Raw genomic sequence first — 13,200 nt, 5'->3', positions numbered from 1 at the left:
TTTGCCCCTCATTCCCGGACCATTTATAATGTGTGGCCTACGTCCACACATTGGTCTTGCCGCTCGATCGCTAAGCCGAACGATCTCTCCCTGAACCCTAGCTTTTCGACTCAATGGCCATGACGTGGCTATAACCATTACAAGCTATGTGACAATGTATTTGGTAAGGCATACGCATTTGGACGGTGGTCAAAGCTATCAATATAAGAGGAAAAAAAACTTCGCATTTACAAGCTAAAGAATAAGCTAGTTAGAGCAATCCATGGGAACCACGTTTAAGATTGCAAGTGGAGAAATTGGTTGAGGGAAAACACAAGCTAGACAATGTCTAGCAAAAGCACGATACACAACAAAAGGAAAGATTGGTTGCACACAACCTCGAAGAGTGGCGGCAATGTTTGTAGCCAATAGGGTTGCTAAGGAATTTGGTTGCAGGTTTGGTGAAGAGGTTGGTCAAGCGATTCGATTGAAGAATTACACAAGAAGGCGTGAGATAGTAGTCAAGTATATAGATGAAATGATTTTGAGACAAGTGGTTGTGAATAGCCAGTTCTCGACATATTATGCTTGATGAAGCAAATGAAAAAACAACACATCGTAGTCCTCTTTAGGCTTTTGAAGGACCTATGAAGGTGGCAAAATATTTGCGTCTTATATAGTCACCTCAACTACACTTGATAGATGGCCCGTTAAAGGCAAAGTTGACAAGGCTCTTGCCGCCCACTCGTGGGGATATAAGGGAATGCACCCCAAACATTTTTATCTACAAAGTTAGTGAGCTAGTTAGTGTAGGGTTAGTCAACAGAGGGATAACCATTTGCACTTTACCCCAAGAGTCCCTTCTCTACATCTCTTTCTTGAAGGATTTCCTTTGATTTGTTGCCTACTTGGTAAAGTTTGTTCCAAAGTATTTTTCTTTGGTTGCATCAACGTGGGTATCCTTGTATGAAACCAAAGTATTGGGCTTTGGTTGCATCAGCTTGGGTATCCTTGTTGATGATAGGCAAGTCATGGTAGGCCTTACGAGAATGACTACCATGCATTATTTATGGATTAATTTACCATATAACATGTAGAAAGTAGCAAATAACAAGAAAGAAAAAGTACTCACCTTTGAGGCCAGCGTGCTTTAAGAGAGAGAAGGAAAGAGGGGAGCCGCCCTATGGTAGGGAGAATCTAGGGGAGGCAAAGGGAAGACGGTTGCTGCTTGTGTGAGAGAGAAAAAACAAGCTACACCATGTCCTCCTCTCTCCCAATTGCTTGCAGCTAGTTTTCTTTCTCTCACACAAGCAGCAACCGTCTTCCCTTTGTCTCCCCTAGATTCACCCTACCATAGGGCGGCTCCCCTCTCTCCTTCTCTCTCTTAAAGCACACTGGGACTCAAAGGTGAGTACTTTTTCTATTCTTATTATTTGCTACTTTCTACATGCTATATAGTAAAGTAATCCATAAATAATGCATGGTAGTCATTCTCGTAAGTCCTACCATGACTTGCCTATCATCAACAAGGATACCCAAGCTGATGCAACCAAAGCCCAATACTTTGGCTGCATCAACAAGGATACCCACATTGATGCAACCAAAGCCAAATACTTTGGAGCAAACTTTACTAAGGAGGAAAATCAAAGGAAATCCTTCAAGAAAGAGATGTAGAGAAGGGATTGTTAGGGTAAAGTGCTAATGATCTAACCCTACACTAACTAGCTCACTAACATTCAATTATTATCCTTCATACACAATAAAGGAATTTCTCACACGCACTCACTCATGAGTGTATGGTTCCCTTACTCCTCAGTTGTCTCCTCTCTTCCCTTCTTCTTCCTCTGCACCCACACATGCATCACACTGCCCGGTGCATTACAACTGGGGTCAGAGTTCGTGCATGGCATTTGTGGCCTCTCCCCTCCTCTCGCATGTGACTTGGCCACAATACAAAACTAAGGCCCAAAACCTTTGCAGATCTATATATGTGCATGTAAAAAGGGTAATTTGCAAGCCTCGGTGAAAATCATGAGAGAAGCATCTCGTTTGCAATGCTAAATGAAACAACCTTTGTGTAGCGCAAACGAAAGAAAACCAAGATCTACATGGGGAAGCAGTGCTGAAGGAAAAATTAAAAGGCTTTGGTGGTGAACCTCATAGTCGAATTAAAATGCAGTGAATTAATGCATTGTAAAGCTTAAAAGGGCTTGGTAATACAATAGTGGAGTATAACTTTAAATAACACGGAGCTTTGGTGGGACCTACCACTGGTTGCAAGAAATAAATTAATGCAAGCTGAAGTGAAAAAAGCCTTGAAGGAAGTGCAACTGAAACCTTTTGTGACTGAAGAGGGGAGTGTGTGTGTGTGCACCACACACGCACACACACCAAAGGATAGAGAGAGAAATATAGACTCTCTCCAGCTTGTGTAGAGTTTCTTGGAGGCATAAGGATTCCTCTTAGGATATTGACTATTTTCATCATTGTGTAGCATTTTTGGCTTAGTTTTTTGCCATTTCTAAGACCCGTCTTTTGAGCCTTTTAAGACATGAGCCTTTTGGAGGGCCATTTTGATGAGGCTTTCTTTGAGTTGGGGTATTCTCAAAAGTTGAGATACCTTTTGGTGATATAACTAGCCCGAGGTCCCCTTTTTACGAGGTCTTGCCATGGATTATGTATAGAGGGGGATAGGTGCATTTTACGAGGTCTTGCCATGGATTATGTATAGAGGGGGATAGGTGCATTTAATGCTATGTTGGCGGTCTATTTGGTTAGTTTTGACTCAATTTATGTGTGTATTTAACACCATATTAGTGGTCTATTTGATCAATTTTGACTTAGTTTATGCATAGTTTACCCTTTAGTTAGGTTATAGTCCATTCTATGCACATGTTGGGTTGATTCTTTGTTCCCAGTATAGAGGAGACTCTGCCAATTTTTCTCCACGAGTTTAGTTTATGCATATTTTGCACTTTGAGCACTTTTGAGTTGAGATTTTGCTCTTTTGTCACATAGGAAATTCTGCCAAAATTTCCCTAAGATTCTCACCATATTTTTTTGGTTTTCTTACCATAGTGTTCAAATCTTGGAGTTACGGTCTTTTCTTTTGAGAAAGATATTTACAACATTAGGAAGTTTGATGGCATGAGCTTTTCCATATGAAAAGAGCATATTTAGGACGTGTTAATCCAAAAAGGTCAATTGGAGCCACTCTTTGAGTGCCTAGAGGGTGATGGCTACATGGTTGCACAATGGAAACTGCTTGATGTCAAAGCTAGGTCCATTATTCGGCTACACCTCATAGATTTTGTATACTTCACTATTGTAGGTGAAGCTACTGCTAAAAGGGACTCGATTCTGACAACGAGATGTGGTATGTCTTGTTGTTGTGGTCTCTACCCTCCTCATGGAACATTTCTTGCACATCTATAATTAGTCTAAAATGACATAGTTGTTAGTCTGCTTAGTGAAGAAATTCGCAAGAAGTCTATGGAGCCTGCTAAGCAAGGTGATGTGTATGTTGCTAGTGGCAAAGGATAGAGGGGTTACAGTCATAATCGTGCCAAAAGCAAGGATCACAAGAATTATCATAGAAAATCTAGAGATTAGTGAAGAAATTCACAAGAAGTCTTTGGAGCCTGCTAAGCAAGGTGATGTGTATCTTGCTAGTGGCAAAGGATAGAGGGGTTACCGTCATAATCATACCAAAAGCAAGGATCACGAGAATTATCATAGAAAACCTAGAGGCTCTTTGCACGATGTTGAGTGCTATCATTGCTAATCAAAATAATAATAATTTTGTGCATGGCAAAGGACAAGAAAATTTTTCAAGGCAATAAGAAGTCTGACAATGATGGAAAGGGCAAAGCTAAGATTGAAGAACTCAATATGGTAGAGTCTCGTAAGACTTAAGATGTGCCTAGGGTCCTACTTTCCTTAGATGTTCTAGTCTTTATAAGAGATCTCAGCCTAGATGCTCTTGTAGAAGAAGATGCCAACTTTTAGGTCATAGATTCAAGAGCCATTCTCCATGTGACACCTCATAGAGAGTGGTTCTCTACTTATGAATATATGCATGGAATAGAGAAACCCGATGATGCTTATGACCTTGAGATACATGGTGTCGAAGCCATCAAGTTGGTTTTGCATAATGGCACAAAGTTCATAATCAAGAATGTCATACATGTCCCCAAGTCAGCAACAAAGAGTTTGATATCTGCTTGTCAGCTTGACAACTTCGGTTACATGACAATCTTTGGGAATGGTTCATGGTTTTCAAGAAGGAAAATCTTGTGATTCTTAGAGGATAAAAACATGGTACCTTATACTCCATGGATATATCACGTGTAAAAGAGGATTGTATATCCATAGTCAAACCACCATTCATTGAGTTGTGGCATAGCTGGCTAGGCCACATGAGCCAAAAGGGAATGAAGCATTAGCACATTTTGGCTACTTACATGTGCTTTTTTTTAAAATGTGTGAGCATTGCATTTATGGCCTAAAAACTAGGAACGCTTCATCGACATTGAATAGGAAGCGTTTGCAGCCACAAGACACCATAGTAATGTTTACATTCCTATGCTAACCAAATCTCTTTGGGGAGCTAGCTATTTTGTGACCTTTATACACGATTCCATTAGGAATATGCGGGTTTCTTTTTGCATCATAAGGATCAAGTCCTCTACTTTCCAAAACTTCTACAAATCACTCGGTCTTTCAAGAAGCTCAAAAGCTTGAGGAATGATAATGGTGGAGAGTACATCTCCAATGAGATTAAGATTTTTTGTAGCAAGAGAGGTATTAAGATGTAGTTTACTACTCCATACACACCTATTCAAAATAGGGTTGCAGAAAGGATGAATCAAACGATTCAAAAGTGAGCTGTTGCTATGCTCTCTGTGAAAAATTTGACTCAAGGTTTTTGGGTAGAGGTAGTATTGACAACAATGCACATCATTAATCAATCACCCAATATGCCATTAAATTACTAGATTCCAAAGAAGTTGTGGTCCAAAAAGAAGCCACACTATGATTATTTACATGTCATTGGATATAAGGCTTATGTATATGTGCCCAAGGAGCTTCAAAAAAAGCTAGCCCCGAAGTCACATAAGTGTATCTCCCTTGGTTATGGTGCAAAAAAGAATGGGATATTATCTTTGGCACCCATAACCTCGTAAAATCATTCATAGTACACACGTTGTAAAGGATTGGGGGGCTCGCCTCTAGAACACCTCAAACCCCCACAAATAAAAGAGGACGAAGAGAATAGCTTAGGATATAGCCTAACTTCCACTCGAAAAGTTTCTCAACCTTACACATACCCTCTACACCTCTACAACACCCACTATATTTGATTGCACTAACAAAAGAAAATGGAAAACCAAAGGAAAATAGCGAGAAAAAACAATGGAGATCTCTACACTTTTGGTGATAAAACCAAGGACTTCACTTTTTCTCAAACGCCCTTCTATGTGCTAGTAGAGACTCCATAGGCGCTCCCATATATACACATAGCTTGACCAAAACCCATTCAAATAAATCTCAATTTGAAAACCTGCACGGTTCAATTAAAAAAATGAGAAAGAGTGATCGAAAATTTGGGGGAAACCTTTCCCCCTTATATATGTACAAGAAAGCTATCGCAGCGAATAGTCTACCCTCGACTTGTTGCATCACAAAGACCTGCACACAACATGGCTACCATACTTCAAACTAAGATGAATAGAGGTCGGTATTAAAAGCTAAGAACCCACTTTCATCAGCCCATTGAGGCACTCTCAACTCAGCACTCCAGGCTCTTGCAAAGCAAGAGGGGCCTCTCCATAGCAAAACCCCCACCCTTCATCGTAAGCTACCTGAACATGGAGTGTCTTCTTCCCTGATGAATTACATCCTTCACTCAAGACCCAAATCTCATTAAAAATTCATTTTTATTCATGTTCTAAAATCACTTTCTCACTCTTTGAAGTTTTGATACTTCTATGTATAAAAACAACAAAACTATGTACCCTTTTCAAATGGCCCGCATGCATACAGACATTTGGCACATACCACCTTTGTACACTTCATACAAGCACTTACATCCAAGGGGTCAAAATTCACTAAAAGAAAATTCTCAATTTTTTTTGGGGTGGCTCGCATCATTCCATAAAAACACGTCGCATATTGACCGTCCAACAAGCATGGAACACTTTTAAGTGTTTCATGTAAGAATTTTAGCATCAAGTAGTAAGTCTATATAGTTTGTGAGTAGGATTGGGGGGATGGCCTCTACAACACCTCACCACCACAAAGAAAAGAGAATAGCTTTCTTAAGAGGACATAGCGTGATCTCCTCTAACAAAGTTTCTCAACCTTGCACACTCAACCTTGACTAGCCCCTTGTACAATGCTACAACACCCACTATATATTTGATTGCACTAAAGGAACCAAAGAAAATAAAAACCAAAGAAAAAATTTGAGAAAAAAAAAAGGATCTCTTCACTTTTGGTAATAGAACCAAGGGCTTCACTTCTTTTTAAATGGCCTTCCACGTGCTGGTAGATGTAGAGACTCCATAGGCGCTCCCATATATACACGTAGATTCACCAAAACCCATTCAAATCAATCCAAATTTGAAAAACCACAAAATTTAGCAAAAAAAAAATTAGAAAAAGTGTTGAAAAACTTGGGGAAAACCTTTCCCTTTCATATATGTACAAGCAAGGTATTGTAGGAAATAGTCTATCCTCGACTAGCTACATCACTAGGAGCTGCACATAACATAGCTATCATACTTCAAACCAAAATGAAAAGAGGTCTATATGTAGAGCTAAGCATCCACTTTCATTAGACAAACTCTCAACTCACCACTCTGCAAAGCAAGAGGTGTTGGAATTAGGGTTGCAGAGAAACGCACACAGCTCAGAGAAGACGAAGGAAGCTCAAGGCACACAATAAAGAGTGTGTTACTTAGTGTGCTATGGAAACATAGATAGCCCTACAATGATGGGCGTATATACAATGCTCGGGGGAAAAAACCTCCTAAAGAGGGAAAAATGCCCCCTGCAGTCCTAATGTGTTCACACACATCACTACCACATGTATATGGTAACAAATCCCCCCTGGAGTGATGTGGTGAACGAGAGCTGTCACATGAGTAAAGGGAAGTTCCATGTTCTAAGGACAAGATCAGTCCACAAAGGGGAGTAAGCCCAAGGCTTTACGGAAAGCTTCAAGCTTCTCACGAGACAATGCCTTTGTGAAAAGATCTGCAAGGTTGTCCTGTGTTGGCACATAAGCCAAGCTGATCTCTCCTGCTGAGAGCCTCTCCCTGACATAGTGGTAATGCACCTCAATGTGCTTTGTGCGAGCATGAAAAATTGGGTTCCTTGCAACTACCAATGCGCTCTGACTGTCAGTGTAGATAGTGTTGGCAATGTCCTGTCCAACACCCAAATCAGCCATAAGGCGTCTGAGCCATACACACTCAACCGTAGCTGTGAAGACTGCCTTGTACTCAGCCTCACAACTCGTAGTAGGTTGCTTCTTGCTCAACCATGATATACATGAACTGCCAAGCATGAAACAAAAACCGCTTGTGGACACTCGCATGTCAAAACAACCAGCCCAATCTGAGTCCGAAAAAGCATGTAAGTCTAGCGACAATGATCTCCCCTTGGAATAAAACAAGCCAAGATGTAAAGTGCCACTAAGGTAGTGAAAAATCCTCTTGACAGCCTGCCAATTCTTAGACCCTGGGCTATGCATAAATCTGTTGAGCTGCAAACTGAATCTGGCCTCGTGTTGCATACATAAATGAGGCATCCAATAACATTTTGGTAAAGAGTGACATCAGCATGATCAAAAGCGTCATGAAGACTCAATTTTGAACGTGTTTCCATGGGAGTGGCAATAGGTTTGCAATCCTCAAGTCCAAACTTACATAGCAATGTCTCTATGTATCTTTTCTGACACAAGGCAATACCACCATCATGCTCCTTAAACTATATACCCAAGTAATGATGCAACAACCCCAAATCTTTCATCTTGAAAGTAGCATTCAAATCAGCCTTAAATTCAGCAATATGTCTCTCATTTGGTCCAGTGATCAGTAAATTATCTACCTAAAGAACCACAATGAGAAGTACATCACCCTCACGCTTTACATACAATGTGCTTTCTGTTGGACTGTTATTATGAAAGCCTTGTTTGACCAAATGAGTGTCAGCTTTCTCATACCAAGCACAAGGAGATTGCTTCAATCCATACAAAGCCTTGTTACATTTGGACACTTTGTCCTCTTGTCCTTTCTTGACAAAACCGCGAGGCTGCATTACATAAACTTTCTCAAATATGTCACCATTCAAGAAAGCAGTAACAATGTCTGATTGATGTACATCCCAACCAAAATGAGCAATGCACATAGAAAACGCACAGTAGTCATACGACAAGTGGGAGAAAAAGTCTCTTCATAATCTATGCCTTTTTGCTGTGCATAACCCTATGCAACAAGTCGAGCCCTGTGGTGGTCGATCTCACCACTCGGCTTGCGTTTCAACTTGCAAACCCACTTTGTACCAATGGCCTTTTGCCAGGAGGCAAATCACATAAATTCCATGTGTCATTAGCTATAAGTGCATCATATTTTGATTGCATGGCAGCCATCCAATTTTATGAAGTTTGTGCTTCATCAAAAGATAGAGGTTCCTCAACATCATGTAAGCTAGACACAGCCAAAGCATAACAATCTAATGCATAAGATGCATGGCAAGAACCTGAACGAGTACGACTAGACAAAGGTGCATCCAATTTACTGCCACGCAAAGTGTGCACCAGCCATTTTGGCATACCTCTAGCCTGCTCATTTTCAGCCCTTTCCTCATCAAGTACATCATGTACATCTGCATCAGTAATAGGCTGATCTATAACATTTTCGGAAACCCCCATAGGCTGTACATTTGCCTCATTGGAATTTACATTCGAACTTCCACCACTGAAAAGAGGCAACAAAGTGTCATAAATGTCTTGTGAGCTTACATTACTATCTCTAGTACATGAGAACAAGGGCTGAACAAAATCCTCCAAAAACACTACATCCTGTGAAACCAAAATACGCTTTGTTTGCGGATGATACAACCTGTAACCTTTGCTTTCAGCACTATAACCAACAAAAATACATTTGACAGCCTTATCATCCAATTTTCTGCGTTGCACTTGTGGCACTAAACCATAAGACAAACATCCAAAAACACGCATGTGGTCAATATATGGCTTTCTATCATGCCATGCTTCATATGGAGTCAAAGACTGCAACGCTTTTGTATGACACCTGTTGAGTACATAAGTGGCACACATGACAGCCTCGAGCCAAAACTAATGTGGTAAAGCTTGACTCTTGACCATACATCTTGCCATTCCCGTAAGAGACCTGTTTTTCCTCTCTGCAACACCATTTTGTTGAGGCGTTTACGGTACTGTACATTGGTGTTTTATCCCACGACTAGCCAGAAATTCATGAGACATATACTCCCCCCCGTGATTGGAGCGGAGGGTGCCCATACTACATTTCGATACATTTTTAGCCATAGCCAGAAATTGTTTGAAGCACATAAAAACTTCGGACTTCACTTTAAGTGAAAATACCCATGCATGCCTGGAGAAATCATCAATGAAAGTCACGAAGTACAGGTAATTGCCCAAGGACGGAGTTTGCATGGGCCCACAAACATCACTTGCACAAGCTGCAACCTGCATGTGGCCCTAACAAAACCATCCTTTGGAAACTTAGAACGCTGCATTTTACCCAAAATACAACCTTCACAAACATGTTTGACAGGTGCTTCAAGAGGCGGCAAAGAAGCAAACATATCAAATTTTTGCAAATGCAGAAGACTAGCAAAATTTAGATGACCAAAACGTGCATGCCAACGTTTTGCATATGAAATAGACCTTGAATTTGCAACTACATTCGCAAAATTTTGTCCACACTTATCATACAAAGTGAGCTTATACAGCCCACGACACAAAAGGCCAGATGCAACAATTTCATCACCAAAACTGATATCATGAACTGTACATTTATCATCCACAAATTTGACTACAAGTCCAAGTCTAGCAAGTGCGGATACAGACAAAAGATTCTTCTTGATCCCAGGTACATAAAGTGCATTAACAAGTGTGAAGGAACTGCCATTTGCAGCAGTAAGCACAATCTTTCCAACCCCCTGAACCGGATAAGAGGCATTGTTGGCATGAGTGGTTGAATTCCCATGAGGGACAGACTTGAGAGAGGTGAACAATTCACGATGTGAGGTAATGTGCTTTGTAGCACCGCTGTCGAAATACCACACATGTGAATCTGCGGCAACAACTGACAAGCATGCATCGGACAACAGGATTGTAAGTGCACACTGCACTAAAAGCCCATTCTGCATCAACATCAGCATCAGAGTCTCCTTTTACAGAAGACTCAACAGTGGCTGCATTTGTAGTGGAACCAGCATTTGTAGTAGAACCACCCTCTTTCTTCTTAGCCTCTTTGGCCTTCAACTTAGGACACTACTTAATCAAATGAGCATTAGCTCTACAATAATGGCAACGCATCCTTTTTTGCCCTTATCACCAGAATTTCCAGATGAATTGCTGCCAGCAGAAGCATTAGGAACAAAAGTTTTTCCACTCGCAGTAGAACCATAAGAAGTGGTTGCATTGCTGCTACCACCCTTTCTTTGAGAAGCAATAAAAGCCTGTTCAACTGCACGCTACCTAGTCCTGTTTTTTCTACAAAGTGACTCTTGCAACAACAATGTGCATAATGCATCAAACTTGACAACTTGAGGATTTCCTTGGGTCATTAGTCTCCAAGTACTAGCAAAAGTCTGGTATGAATCTGGTAAGGCATCAAGCACAATCTGCACAAGGGAACTGTCTGAAATGACTTCACCTGCTGCTGCAGAAATAAGTTGCTCATTGATATCCTTGACACCAGCAAGGAAAGTGTCCATTTCATCTTCCTCATGCATAATCTTCGATTCAAGCTCTTTACGCAGCAAAGCAATTTTAGCCTCATTGCGGCTTGCATAAAGACCTGCTAGAATATCCCAAGCCTATTTTGCAGATTTTGCTGAACGAATGTGAGGAACAATGGTGCACTTCACAAACAACGCAATCAATGCATGAGCCTGTGCATCCTTTTTACATCCCAACGAGCTTGTTCTGCCGTAGGCAAAACAACTCTGATAGCAGCAATCCTTGCAGCAAGACCTGCAACATCCTCAACATCGCCTACATCCTTAGAACTAGGACGTCCATCAATGCCCTGCACAATATTCTAGATGCCCTTTGACACGAGAACATGTTGCATCATGTAAGCCCACATAGGGTAATTGTCCCCATCCAATCTGTCCTTAGCAGCAAACATCTTGAACACATTTGTGTTCTTGTCAACCATGGTAAATGCTGCACCTGATGTGAAAACTGCCCAAAAAGAGGAGAAACAAAGCGAGAACAACACGTGCTATAATGCACAAACCGTAGAAGACTGTTAGGCACCTGTTATGCAGAAAACAATAGCGACAAAATTTTTGCACAAAATTACGAAATAGCATGTGTAGTACTGCCTGTAGCGGAAACGGAGAGTGAAATGAGCCCGAATCAAAAATCTGAGCAGACTAAGCTCTATGAGCTTTCCCAAAAAAATTGTCGACCTGCGACTCGAACGCTCGCTAAAGCTCACAGAAATCGGAGAAAGTGAGCAGGCATGTGCTGGAGCAGCTGGCGGCTGAGCCCGGGAGGACACAACCTGCTCTGATACCAATTGTTGGAATTAGGGTTGTAGAGAAACGCACACAGCTTGGAGAAGATGAAGGAAGCTCAAGGCACACAATAGAGAGTGTGTTACTTAGTGTGCTATGGAAAGATAGATAGCCCTACAGTGATGGGCGTATATACAATGCTCCGGGGGAAAACCTCCTAAAGAGGGAAAAAATGCCCTGGCGGTCCTAACGTGTTCACACACATCACTACCACATGCATATGGTAACAAGAGGGGCATCTCCATAGCAAAACTCCTGCCCTTTACCGTGACCCAAAGGTGAGAAAAAGTTCAATTTTCTTCATATTTTGAGTGCACTTACTCATTCTTTGAAGTCTTTTCACTTTTGTGTACAAAAATAACAAAATTGGGTACCCTACACAATTGACCTGCATACGAGAGACAACTAGCACACACCACCTTTGTACACTTTGTACAAACATGCTTTATTTACGTCCAATGGGTAAAGCACCCAGAAAATTTTCTCAAAGCCTTTGGGTGGCTTGCATCATTCCATAAAAACTCGTCACAATGTTATCTTCAACGAGTCGAAGATGCACAAGAAAGCTATCAAAGAGGTTGACTATAGAAAATTCACATTTGAGGATGTTGCCTCAAATTCAATGAAAAGAAGACTAGTGATGCATCTTCTACTAGCAGTACTCTGATTGATAGGGCAGAGAGCAATAGTCAGCCATTGAGATGATTTAGTAGATCCTCGCATCCACCTAAGTGATTCCAGCCAGGGTTGGACTATGTCATGTTGACTCACCATAATGAGCCATTTTGTTACAAAGAAACCATGTGGATAGATAAGGTCAAGTGAAAGCAAGCCATGCAATCAAAGTATAACTCGATTGTCAACAAAGAGCCATGGGACTTGGTTGAATTGCCAAAAGACAAGTAGGCCTTACCTTGCCAATCAATCTACAAGAAGAAGTGTACATCGGGTGATCCTAAGGTTAAGTACAAGGTTAATTTGGTTTCTAAGGAATTCAAGCAACAAACGGGATTTGATTGTGATGAAATCTTCTCACCTGTGGTCAAGATTACTACATTGTGTACAATGCTTGGCCCAGTAGTCATTGAAGGCATGGAGCTTATCCAAACAGATGTGAAGATAGCCTTGCTTCATGTGGATCTTGAGGAGGATGTTTATATGAAGCAACATGAAGGTTTTGAGTAGCCTAGTAGGGAGGATCTTGTATGTAAACTCAAGAAAGTGCTTTATGGTTTAAAGAAAGGTTCAAGGCAATGGTATCAAATATTTGATGCTTTTATGCAGTCCCAAGGGTTTAGAAGGAGTCAAGAGGATCATTACTTATATACACATAAACTCAGTGATGGTTCATTGGTCATTCTAATCTTATATGCGAATGACATGCTCATTGCATGAAAGTTCACTAAGGAGATTGCC

Source organism: Adiantum capillus-veneris, chromosome 10, assembly GCF_014529385.1.
Source record: "Adiantum capillus-veneris isolate H3 chromosome 10, ASM1452938v2, whole genome shotgun sequence".
Classification (NCBI taxonomy): domain Eukaryota; kingdom Viridiplantae; phylum Streptophyta; class Polypodiopsida; order Polypodiales; family Pteridaceae; genus Adiantum; species Adiantum capillus-veneris.
This window is presented reverse-complemented; position numbering follows the sequence as displayed.